We start from the raw sequence: 14306 nt of genomic DNA, 5'->3' as shown, positions 1-14306 counted from the left end.
AGTTTGCCATCCTATAGCAGTACGCAGTTACAGAATGTGCTACAGCAATTACCGGGCTACCACTTTTCCAGAGGTGTACTTCTAGGTGTGTGACATCAGCAGCCTTGCCAAAGTAGAGTATTTGTATTGTACAGAGTGTGAGTAGCCTAAAAAGCATTGCTCTCTACTCTGTCAGGCACACAAACAGATTCACACACAAACACATAGAGTTGCCAAGTCTGGGATTTGAACACCTACCTAACTAGTTTATCACACTATAGCAGTATGCAGTTACAGATTATTGGGTTACTACTTTCCCAGAGGTGTCCTTCTATGTGAGTGACATAAGCCGCCTTGCCAAAGTAAAGTATTTGTAATGTACGGAGTGTGAGTAGCCTAAAAGCATTGCTGTCTACTCAGTTAGACACACACACACAGATACCAGGTCTGGGGTTTGAACACCTAGCTAACTAATTTATCACACTACAGCAGTACACAGTTACAGAACACACTACAGTGATTACTGGGCTATCATTTTCCCAGAGGTGTACTTCTAGGTGAGTGACATCAGCAGCCTTGCCAAAGTAGAGTATTTGTATTGTACAGAGTGTGAGTAGCCTAAAAAGCATTGCTCTCTACTCAGTCAGACACACACAGTTGCCAGGTCTGGGGTTCAAACACCTACCAAACTAGTTTATTACCCTACAGCAGTACGCAGTTACAGAAAACGCTACAGCAATTCCTGGGCTATTACTTTCTCAGAGGTGTATTTCTACATGAGTGACATCAGCAGCCTTGCCACACTTGAATATATGTACTGTACGGAGTGTGAGTAGCCTAACAGGCATTTCTCTCTACACATTCAGAGACAGGCATGCACGCAAACACACACTCACACAACTGACAGGTCTGGGGTTAGTAATACTACCTAACTAGTCTATTACTACAGCAGTACACAGTTATGGAATGCGCCATGCATATTACTGAGCTATAGCTCTCCCAAAGATGTAATTCACATTGTTTGACCTCATCAGGCTTGTCATACTACTGCTATGAGGAGGGCAGTGTGTGCATGGGCCATACCCCATTCATGTAGGGTTTGACATGCCACATGCAGGCACACATGGGGTTATATGTCACAGGTACATGTATACAGCTACTAGATGGCTACTTCCTGGTACAGTCTTGTTGCACAGCTGGCGCATGCACCACATAGTCCATCATGCTGACAGTCACTGGTGGCTAGTATCCGCAGTGGGTTACATCCGCACATCATGTGTTGGGGGTCCTTTGGCTGTGTGCCAGTTGGGACAGGCCCACATCGCTCCTTGTCATGGTCACCCTCTTCCACACATCTATGTCCATGTACCTGTGGATTATTATAGTGTGTTGCCTTACATATTTGTCTTTGTTCCTATCCACTGTGTGTGCAAGGCAGGAGTGGTGCATACTGACATGTGTCTGCACTGAGAACTGCGACTTCCAGATATGGCTGGTCCACTGCTGTTTGCAGACATGGCCTTCATGTGTTTGTGTGTGAGCATGCCCAGTATGACCTCTCAGTATGCTGTTGACTGACATTGCCTTCATTCCTCTAATTGTGTGAGCATGCCCAGTATGACCTCTCAGTATGTTGTTGACTGATATTGCCTTCATTCCTCTAATTGTGTGAGCATGCCCAATATGGCCATCTGTGTTGCATGTGTGGATCACGTCCAGGTAGTTTGCACTGAGATGATGTCCTTTGTGTTGTACACCAACAGGTAGCATGCTGTGTCTGCAGTGTATCCATTGGTCATTTGCCATTGACTGTTGCTACATTTCTGGATAGCGGGAGGGGACACCTGACTGTTTCTACTGTTCTACACAGGAGTGGGGGAGCACACCTGACTGTTACTATAAGTGTACATTGGATGAGAGGGTGCACCTGACACTTGTACATATTTGCTAGGACTGTACTGGTATGTCAGGCACTCCATTTCAGTCTGTAGTCTTACCTATCCTGCTGGCTAGAGGCTTACCAGTGTACTACAGGTCCTAGCTTTGTTTACCTACATATTAGTTTCTGACTTCCTAGCCTTCACAACTTACATCCGACTGCCTGGCCTGCTGTGATATGTCTGTGTGGGCCTTGGGGGGTTACCCATAGGGCACATTCAGAGGCCATAGTGCAGCATTTGTTTGTTAGTCTTCACCTGTCCTGCTGGCTGAAACTGTTGTTGGGTATGTGAACCTTCCTGACTGGCGTATGTGGCTCTTATGGACACCCATGTCACTCAGGCCATTTCCTGCAGTGGATTTTGTCATCCTGTGTAGTACTGGCTACTATGGTGACAACAGTATGTATTACAGATGTCATGATGCCACTATGGCTGTCTACTGTCTGCTGCCTTGACATTCGACCACCCAATTCCCTTGCATGTTCACATCCATACCATAGCTACAGGTAAGAACACATTCTACTCCATTTGACAATTGATAGATTGATTGACTTACCTTGAGGGTGTGCCGGTGCAATCATCTGCAAATTTCGTCAGCCAGAGACCACTGACATTGGTCTTGACTTGTGAGAAGTAAATGCCAAAAAGGAGCAGTTCGAGGAATGATCCCTGAGGGACTCCACTTGTGACTGGTCTCTTTGTAGAGGTGGACTCCCCAATTCTAACTTCCTGGGTCCTGTCTATGAGCCAGTTGGCTATCCACCAGGTGTCATGTGGGTTTGTACCTATACTCTGCCTGAGTGGAGTATTGTGTCAAATGTCTTGCCAGGTCAAGGTAGGCAGTGTGAACAATTTTGCCCTCATCCATTGCTTTGGTGACCTTCTCAAAAAAATACACCAGGTTAAGTAGGCATGGTCTGCCCTTTACAAAACCAAACTGGGTTGGGTCCAGTGTCTGGAGGTTTACTGTACCTCTATTGATCATCGCCATGATAATTCTTTACATGGCTTTACATATAAGACTAGTGAGACTTATGGGTCTGTAGTTTCCAGGGTTTGTAGACGACCCACCTTTGTGCAGAGGGATGACTGTTGCCTTTCTCCATTCATGAGGCATGAAGCCTGTTTGGAGGCTACAATTAAACAGTAATTCCAGAGGCCCTGATAGGTAATGTTTCATGCTATTTAGAAGGCATCCTGGGATATTGTCTGGGCCCATTGATGCAGTGTTCTCGGTCTTAGAGAGAGCATTAAAGACCTGTTCCCTAGTGATACTTTTTCCTGGTGGGTACAAATTGCCTTTTGGTTCATCAGTTGTTTGTTTATATTCATACTGCATCGCATTTATTGTGAGTTTATTTATCATTGCTTTACTAATTTTAGTATGCAAAATTATACCCTTTGGGAAGATGGCTACCCCTGAAAATTACAGTGTTGATAACACTCCCCTAAGAGTTTATCATGTGCTAGGGGACTTGAGAACTCAGGTAGAATGTTGTTCACCATGTGTCCACGGTAGTGAGAAAGTCCTTCTACATGGCACAACTTATAAATAGTCCTGACAGGTCATGTTTCAAGCTATTTATAAGACATCCTGGGATATTGTTGGGGCCAACTGAGGCTGTGTTTTTGGACTTGGAGAGTACTGCCAGGGCCTACTCCCTATTAATTATTAGGATAGGTATTTTAGAAGGTGTTTCCTGGGGGAAGGCAAAGCAGAGTATGGGTGATGTTTGAGCTGAATATGTTAGCCAGCAAGTTTGCTTTGTTGCCCTGCTTTGTTGGCTAGGCTTACTTAGGTCCTTGGGTCGATAGCCTAGTACCTACCTATGAACCTAAGTTAGGACATGGGATCCTGATCTAAAGAGATCATAGTCTCACTATACTCAGACCTCATTAGACTAATAATTGAGTACAATGCACTTTTTGGTATGTAGCTAACCAGGCATTTGCAACAACTGGAGCGGCCACAGAGATTCTTCACTAAAACAATAAAGGGTGTAAATAATATATCCTATGCAGACCGCCTCAAAGCTCTGTCCCTGTACTCTGTCTACTACAGACTACTGAGGGGTGATCTATGTCTAACCTACAAGGCATTCTCTTATCCATCCGTGATGAATCTGCTACACATTCAAAAAACAAACAGTACTAGAATTACCCAATCCAAGGATCTAAACCTAGTCTGTGACACAAACTAAACATGTTGTAGGGATGGGTATATGTTTCAGAGATAAGCCCTTCTCTGGAATAGACTTCCTATATAAGTCTATTCAAATGCAATTTGGACTGATAGATGGGAAATAACAATTTCACCACTGGTCTGTCACCTGTGTCCCTTATGGACAGGGTAAGTTTGTAGATGCCCTAAGTCACAGGCATATACCAAACTGTTCTAGCCCATCGGTATTGATAATTGGGAAAATTGGAGTATGAATGGTTAGGCTAAAATAGGCTGTAGGACCATTAGCCTAGTAACCTTCTATGATCTTATGAATTGAACTTCATTTTAGTACCTGCTAGTGCCTGTTTATTGGAAGTCTTCCTGTTCAGCTGGTCCTCATTTGTTGGCCATCTACTCCATATTGCTATATCTAGTGTGCCTTTTACAGGGGCTCACTTGTTAGCAGTGTAATTTATTTGTACTTATGCCTAATCATTGGTTATTTTTCTACAATTGTATAACTCAGTTTGACTTTTTTCTACTAGTTATTAGCAGTTATTACTGTTCAGCTTCTACCCTCTGCTAAGGTGTAAATCTAACACTGTCGTATTTTTCCTCTTTACCTCACTTTATCTTATTATACCTTTAGTCTTTTTATCTGTTTCCTCTTTTTCTATCTTAATTTTGTTCATCCCCTTTGGTAACTTTCTTTCAGTCATTTACTAGCCTAAGCCTACCACTGCAGAAGCAGTGAACCTATCCATGATCCACTGCCATACCTGCTCTAACCAAACTGACTAATATTACTAGCTCTACACCTAGCTTTTTTAGTCAGCACCTCACCCTACCTATATGGCCATCACCTTTAGAGCCACAGGTTGTATATTCTGTTTCCTTAGCTAGACTAATCTCCATAAGCATCGGGAGACAGCTCATGTTTAATGAAAATCCAGTATTATTATCTAAGATACGATCTATCTGCAAGAGAAACATTTATATATAGAGGCGGATCTCTCAGAGCTTTTCAGTAAACATAAACCCACATCTAGCAGTTATGAAAGGGTAACTCAAACACATAGCATAGCCTCATAGCTAGTAAAACGTACTACTCACATTGGCACACCAAAATTCATACTTGCTATCACCACATTGGGGAATCATGAAGTAAAAAAAGGACAGTGCCCTTAAGGAGGGCAGAGTGTACAACTAAAATATATGATAACACCAAAAATGTTCTAGTTATTGATAAATCAGTTGTTAAACATACAGACTCGACTCACACCAGACTAGTAAAAGACAAACTATCAGGTAGTTGTCTCTCAGGCACTGGGGTTAGGGATATCACCAGGGCTCTCCAGGTCCTGAAATAATCAAAACATAAGTATAACTTTGTCTGAGAGCCAGACTTGTAGCCAAAACACTACTGAAAACATGGATTGCTGGGACACTGGGATTACCCTTCTCTTTGTACTAGTGTGAGCACAGAGTTGGTATATATAAGTAGTGGGGGAAGGAATTTGGTATATATATAAGTAGTGAGGGCATGGGGGTGTTATTATTTGCTCCTGACACATTCAGGTTTCATTCATGTGCGATTGTTATTATGTGAGGTGATCACATGTGAGTAAAACATATATCTTTGCCATTGTTAATGTTGTGATGAATGATCTCAGATTGTCCACCTTGGAGGAGATGCAGATAGATGTCAAGGTCTCATTATATGTTATCAAGTAGGTGACATCTCTTGTATTGAGCAGCATCCTTTCCCTCTCCTACAGTGATGCCTAAATACATATCAGCCATCACTGGCATCAGCTATTAACTTTATGGGGTAATTCTATAGGGTGATCCAGTTTATGATAGCCTGCAGGAACATGGCAGACAGTCCTTACACACCTTCCTGCTTCACCATAAAAGGGTTGCACCTACACCTTCAGAACTTTCTCATACTTGCAAAAAAAGTTTTAAGTCTTTTATAAGATAAGAAAAATTACTATCCATTCCAACCTGACAAATTCAATCTGTCAAGTGTCAAGGAGGCATTGTTCAAACTAGGAAGCCTCAGAGATACAAAGTCTGATTTAGAAACTTTCCTTTAATTGGAAAACAAACACATCTATGCAGCTAAGGAAACCTGGTTCCAGTCTATGGAAAACATTTTTCTCTTCCAGAAGTCACTTCTTTTATTCACTCATGAACACAAGAATATATGAACAACACTAGGCAAGTGTTCACAAGGGCTGTAAGATGCCTAGCCATATACACCTTTAAGTAGATATGTTAAGTTAGAAACCTATCTCTCCAGTGAGTCTTGTTTATTTGTTGCTGTAGATTTAGGTCCCTTGTGATGTTATTTGTAGAGCCACTGGTTTTGCAAAGAAAGAAAATGTCAACTAAGATTTGGTCTTTCATGGCTCAAAAAGTAACACAGGTCACCTTGAAGCAGCTTATAGGCTATTAAGCATAGAAAGAGTTGTGCTAATTTATTAGGATAGCTGAAATATTTAAGATCTCTGATTTTCTTAGTAAGGTTCTTTGAGGCCTACCTGGTTAATCAATCTACGTTGATTTAAACATGCCAAAGGGGGCATTGTATTAAATGATGGGTGTGATAAGGGAAGAGTACAATGGCAGGATGACTTATCAGATCTTGAAGGCATTTTCTTAGAGATTAACTTGGCCAGATATAAAGATTTGGTGAGTATGGTGTAAACATGGTGACTGAATGAGAAAGAATTGCCCATAAAAGTACCCAGATCTATTAAGACAGTGTCTGACTGAAGGGAACTATCATTTAGAACATATAATATAGGAGCAGCTTTTCTGATGAATCCTACCACACTACACATTTTTGCATTTAACCTGAAACCATTTTCAATACACTAGGTATGTGTCTATTCCACCCCTGGCTGGAGCTATGTAGTATCAGATGAATGGTTAACAGTGTCCAGTTTCCAGTCATCAGTAAACTTGGTCAGTTGCACATCTGGTATATTGGATTAAATGTCTGCAAAATAAATACTAAACCAGAGAGTTCCCAGTACTGATCACTGTGGTATCCAACTACTTATAATTTTACATTCAGAGAGGGTACCAACATCTTCCACAACCCAGGATCTGTCTAATAAGTAGCTTGGAATCCAAAAATAGCATGGGGGCTTTCTTTAAGTTTTTCTGATCGAGATGATCAGTACACACTCATTGACCACTGACCTCGGTTTCTGTAATATTTTCAGAGAAGCTTAATAGGATCTTACAGGACCTGTCCTTCACAAAAGCAAACTGATGTGAAATCTTGATTTAAGTTGCCTGTGTCTGCATAAGTGAGTTCTGCTGTGATGTGTTCCATGGTTTAGCATATAAAGCTGGTGAGGCAGATAGGCCTGTCTTTCCTGGATCTGTAGAGGGGCAGTCCTTGTGTAGTGGAGTCGCAGTGGCTGTTCACTAGAGATCAAGCATAAATCCTGTGCATAGGCTGAGGATGAAAAGTAGAAGTAGAGGCTTACATAGTACACCCATGACAATGATGAGAATACAGCCTGGTACACACATGGCAATGATGAGAATCCAGCCTGGTACCACATGACAAATGATGAGAATACAGCCCGTACACATACTGCAATGATGAGAATGCAGCCTGTACACACACGGCAATGATGGGAATACAGCATAGTACACACATGGCAATGATGAGAATGCAGCCTGGTACCACATGGCAATGATGAGAATGCAGCCTGGTACCACATGGCAGTGATGAGAATGCATCCTGGTACACACATGGCAATGATGAAAATGCATCCTGGTACACACATGGCAATGATGAGAATGCAGCCTGGTACCACATGGCAATGATGAGAATGCAGCCTGGTACCACATGGCAGTGATGAGAATGCATCCTGGTACCACATGGCAATGATGAGAATGCAGCCTGCTACCACATGGCAGTGATGAGAATGCATCCTGGTACACACATGGCAATGATGAGAATGCAGCCTGGTACCACATGGCAATGATGAGAATGCAGCCTGGTACCACATGGCAGTGATGAGAATGCATCCTGGTACCACATGGCAATGATGAGAATGCAGCCTGCTACCACATGGCAGTGATGAGAATGCATCCTGGTACACACATGGCAATGATGAGAATGCAGCCTGGTACCACATGGCAATGATGAGAATGCAGCCTGGTACCACATGGCAGTGATGAGAATGCATCCTGGTACACACATGGCAATGATGAGAATGCAGCCTGCTACCACATGGCAGTGATGAGAATGCATCCTGGTACACACATGGCAATGATGAGAATGCATCCTGGTACCACATGGCAGTGATGAGAATGCATCCTGGTACACACATGGCAATGATGAGAATGCAGCCTGGCACAGGCATGGCAATGATAAGAATGCAGCCTGGTATGCTGTCTAGTCCCATGAAGGTATTAGTTTTAGTCTTTCACAGGGATGTTAAGACTTGCTCCAGGGAATTTCAGGAAAAACTAAATTTTCATGGATACTGGGGGCAACAATATGAGTAGGGTGGGGTAAAGGGAGCACTAAAATTGTCAGCTGAAATATTGCCTATATAACTGGGATTGGAATATGTGATATTAAAGAAGAGATTGGTGCATTGTGAGTCATTATTCCTTATTTTCCCGATATAACCGAAGATAAAATTGTAGTTTCCTTTGATATATGTAGCAACCTTAAGTTTGTACTCTGCTTTACATTTTCTAATAGTATTCCTAAGTTCCCAGCTAATATTTCATTGTGGTCTTGAGAGAATGAGGTAGGGAGTTCTTACAAATTTTCATCATTTTCCATCCATTGCTATATTGTTCATTAAAATGGGAATTTCACTAGAGATGATTATTCCTGAATTTACTGATATAGTTAGAGTAGACAGGTAATGATTTTTATATGTAGCTGTTTAAGTGTTGGTAAAAGACAGCTGTAAATGTGGCAGGCTTGCAAGGGATTGTTGGGAACTTTGTCTTGGTATTCTACAAGTAGATACAGGTTTGCCCTGGTAAAGTCACTAAAGATGGTTTCACTTGATGGTGGGTTGATACCACTAAGTTTGACGAAAAAAATACATGACTTGTGATCATATTTAACTGTGAATAATGAGATAAGGGGTGAAGTGCATGCAGGGGTTAGGTTGCTGAGGACCAATACAATTTGCTCAACTGCATTGACATTAAAAGAGTCCAGAAAATGCTGATAATATCAAATCTAGTGGTGTACATGTGCCAATTAATGTTTGGGTAATCAACATTCCCTAGTTATAAGGTATTTGGTTGAACATTTAATATCACAGTGATGTTAAGGTATTTTCCATGATCATTGTGGGGTATTGATGGGGATCTGTAGCTAGCAAGGAAGCAATAGATGGATTTGTTAAGGGTGATTTTGATCTCCAGAAGCACCAAGTTAGGTGATGGTATTTCTGACAAATAAAAGATAAGCCTCTGCAATCACCCAAGGACTAAACTGTTGTATAGAGGAAGTTCTATGACTACAGTGAAACTCATTAACTACACAAATTTTAATGGGTTCGAGTTACAAGGACTCAAGTTCAGTCATTGTTCTATTTAAACTCCTAGCACAGAGTAGTGTCACCATGTAGTTGTCCGAATTAGAATTAAAGTTTGCTGTGTAGGAATGCCAAACACAGTGACTATGTATACAGTAGCACTATGGGGTCAGAAAAGGCTTAAACCAGTATGTGGAAGCCCTGGTATGAGAGGTATAAGCCATCCATGGCAAACGAGGAAGTCTTATCCAGAGGAGTAGCTGTGTCATTTGAAGCCCAGGATGAGATCCTCATTCAGCAGGACTGGGAAAAAATTACCTCAGCAACTACTTTTCACCAAAACATAACAAATCAAGAGGTTAAAAGCAAGTCCAAAACAGGATATGTTATTGAAAGATCAATGCATTTTCAGAGTAAATCATTTAATACTCGTGATGCATAACAAAACACAGTGTTGCTTCAGCATTTAAAAAAACACAGTTAGCTGTCCCTTAACATATTAAAAATGAAGCAGGACTGAGTAACATCATAAGCTGCATGATATATAGTAAATAACTAAGTGTTCCTGTCCATTAATAGTGTTGGGAATGGTAGCAAAATATTAGTTTTCAGTCTGTACCATCATTATTTTATCTGGTAGAAGATTTAACATGCTATGGAAGTTGCATGGTAGAAGGCACGTTAAACCTTCTGCCAGATGTAAAATTTAATGTTTGCTATACCTCTTGATTGATGTAACGGCCACAAAACTATGGCAGTCACTTCCTCTTGATTTAACCAATCACCTAAAGTACTCCCTGACTGTTCAGGTCACAGGGCAAAGTGCAGACAATACTTACTAAAACAGTTTAAATGCTACCATCCATCCAAAGGACATATCACAAACATTTCTCAAAGTGCACAATACTTTTCTTTACCTGCTCTCTCCAGTATACCTGATATACCTGATTAACACACTCATCCTAAACTGTGATTAAGCTTTGCCATATCATTTGTGCTCTAAACCCACTGAGTATATATAATCCTGGCTTCCTTTCATATTACAGGTCTCTACTAACTCCCCTAACCCAGAAAATACACCAGCACTTCTCCTTCTCCTATGTTAACTCTTTTCTCTCATATTCCAGTTATGTAACTGGACATATATCTGGTTTATTAGAACTTCTATATATATAGTTTGTCAGAGGATCTGTGCTTACTGAAATGTTAATTACCATTGTTTTTAACAACAGAGTTGCTAAACAGATAATGCAGCAAAAGTCTCTATTCTATGTATATAAAAAAATCTCACATTCAGCATTTATTTTTTTCACTGTCTTTCTCACATCCAAATGAAATGCATAGTAAATAAAAATGAACATGCCTTATCCAGATATTAGCTGATAAGATCAATTTACCTGTTCACAATTTGGCACAATCCACATCTATTTGCAGGTACAGTCCAAGTGTCAGCAGAAGCATAACAAGTTATAGCTTGCCTACTGTGCTACATACAAAATGGAGAAGTGTATGGCATATATGAGCAATGACAGCAGGCATTCAGAGGTGTGGCTATTGCTGATATTCTGCAATCCCCCAAGGATGGTGTGTTGTGAGTCATTGTGACCCCAAAGGCAACCTACTTAGGCAAATAAATGAACAATGACTTACTGACAGAGTGTGCTGCCAATATGAAATTCCCACATCACCCTAATGCCTTTGTAAAATACACTGTAATAGGAAACCTAGGCTAAAGCCACATATTCAGTGCAGCCTGCAGCCTGCTAACTGGTTGTCCGCACTTTTATAACTTCTAAGTATGATACTATTTAATCATCCGAAACTAAATGATAAGAAAGAAAATGACTTTGCTCTGTCAATATTAAATTCAGGTTTGTGATTTCACATTTTCTGCTTGGTATTGTAACACACAAACAGGTCTGTCAAGCTAGGATATGGACGGGGTGCAATTTATCTGGTGTATATTATTAATAAGCAGTTGAACAATTAATGTTATCAGCATGTTATGGATATATGGAATTCCATCAACATCAAGTAATTGATGGAAGAAGAGAATGTGAATTAATATACATTTTTCTGAAGTAAAGAAACAATATATATTATAATTTTTAACTTCTTTCTAATAAGGGTAGGTAGGTCTTGCAGGTAAAAAAAGCATCAAAGTAGGTTGTTTTCATGGGTCTGTCTCTGGTCTGGAACTGGTACAAAGGACAAATAAAGCCAGGCAGCAGCAGCAATTTGGCCCTCTATTTTGTTTATCTTTTTTTTTTATAAAGTGAGTGTGCACACTGTGAATAATTTATGAAAGAAAAAATTGCATGGCCTGCTGTGGGTGCCAAAGACAAAGCCCTATGATTGCCCCTCAACCTGTGCGACCAGTTACAGGCCTTTGGAGTGGTGTTCACATATGATGGCATAAAGGGGTGGGAAACATGCTGGAGTTTTTCAGATGTACATGTAGGATAGTTTTTTTTTATTTTTTGTTTCTTTTAATGGGCAATAAAAATGTGTACATATGAGTTTATATCATATTATCCAGTTTTTGGAAACTTGAAGGTCATATAGTCAAGACCATATGTTTGAGTTTCTTAAAACTTGAATGAAAAAAAAGTACATAAATGGTCCAGTCACTCTGCACCTGGAAACACTGATACTTCAGTCCTAGTTAAGGAATTTTAAGATCTATTAAATCAATGTATGGAAAAAAATGCCCCTTACTGTCATAATTACAACAATAACTGCAAATGTCCAATCTGGCTGTAAATTGTACAGCAATAAATTTAAGCTCCTAGCCTTATGTAAATATTACCAAGTCCCAGCTCATAAATCAAGACTTAATCAAATTAGAAAGAATCTTAAGAATGCCATGAGAAGGACAAGGGATGCCTGTGAGCACAAGATAGCCATCAATACAAAAGACAACCTGCCCTGCTCTTAACTCATTGTAAATGGTACTAACATCACTGACCTAAAATCCATAATCAACATACTAATTAATAAATCTGGCTCTAGTTTCACTCATTATACCACACCCTTGGCTCCAAAGTCCAGCCCCCCCCCCGCCATTTTATTTTATGTATTTATTTTATTTAATATTTGTTGACAGGAAAAGTCTGAGTAGGTTAGAGCCTATTTTCAGCAGAGAGGAAGAAATGCTTCAGATTCATGTCTTTGGAATGTGGGAGGAAACTGGAGTACCTGGAAGAAACCCATGTGAATGCAGGGAGGACATGCAGACTCTGCACAGAAGGCACCCCAGCTGAGAATCAAACCAGAGAACCTCTTGCTGTGAGGTGACAATATTAATCGCTGCACCACTGCACTACCCATTAATTAATATAATTAATTAACTTAATATTATTATAATATATTATGTTTATATGTTATTATAACATAATATTATAATTCATTTAATATTAATATTGACTGAGTCTCAAATTTCCTCTCCAGTACAAAATTAAGTCCTCCATGGGGACAAACTATATACCCAGGTTTTTACTAGTAAGCTTACAGCATTATCTAGCCAAAATATTCCTAAAACAGTCATCAGTTCAAGTCTCTCCATTGCATATTTTCCTAAAGAATGGAGAAATGCCACAGTTAATCCCCTCCTTAAGGGAAACCCTCCTACTGATATGTATATCCTTATCAGTCCCAAAAGCATTATCTCTAAAGGGGTCTATGTCAGATGATCAAGTTTTCAGTAAGTCAAATTCATACTATCGAGACCATATGATCAAGTTTCCAAAAACTCGAACATCAAAAAAAAAAGCTACCTTTTTTGCATTTTTGCAGTGGGGGGGGGGTCAAGCCCCCCTGTACCTCCCCACACCCCCTTCAAATTAAATATACCAACTCCAACATTGTACTAAAGTGAGGAAAAGGGTAAATTTCCCAATCGACACAGTACAGCAATCACCATTCAAAAGCTTTCAGTTTTCAAAACCTCAATCATATGGTCTCGACCATATGAATTTCAAGATTTTGAAAACTCAATCAATTGATAGGGGCTCCTATAAAGCCATAGAACAAATAATTATAGAAATAATCTTGAAGGACATACAAGATCTGATATCAGACCCTTCATAGCATGTATTTGTTAACATAAGATATTGGGCCAGATTCATAAAGGCTTGCACAGAGTCTAAGACTAAAGTAAGACTCCATGCAGCCAACATGTCTGCCGAGCGATCCAGGAACAGCCGGCAGGGGCGTGCAAGAGAGTTCAAAACGACTCTTACACGGACTGGGTTAGTTTATGAAATTACTTCATTTGCTGCTGAAAGCTATGCAAATGAGGTAAATTTGCGATCCAGGAAACACTAACCTGTCCGAGTAAGAGTAGTGTTATTTGCAGAAATGTACTCAGTTGGCAACTGAGTACCATTCTGCAAATAGCAAAACGGAGCCATGACAGCTCCAAATAAAGGATGCATCCAGTTGAGGAAGCATGCCAATGGCTAAATATACGGCCATTGGCATTTTTTTCTGTTGCAAAATAAAAAAAATAAATTTTTTTTTACCTCGATCTCCGATGTTTAAGCATAGCGCAGCATCGTGCAAACGTGCTGCGCTCTAAAAAACAGAAAAACAAAAAATAAAAGCCACAAATAGGGATTTTATTCAAAATATTCATCTGCCATACAAGTGAATGGCAGGCTGAAGACAACATGGCTACTGAGTAGA

The sequence above is a fragment of the Protopterus annectens genome, chromosome 2.part2 (genome assembly GCF_019279795.1).
Source record: "Protopterus annectens isolate FY-2018-M chromosome 2.part2, PAN1.0, whole genome shotgun sequence".
NCBI lineage: Eukaryota > Metazoa > Chordata > Ceratodontiformes > Protopteridae > Protopterus > Protopterus annectens.
The sequence above is the reverse complement of the archived record's forward strand: the minus strand, read 5'-3'. Positions refer to the sequence as shown.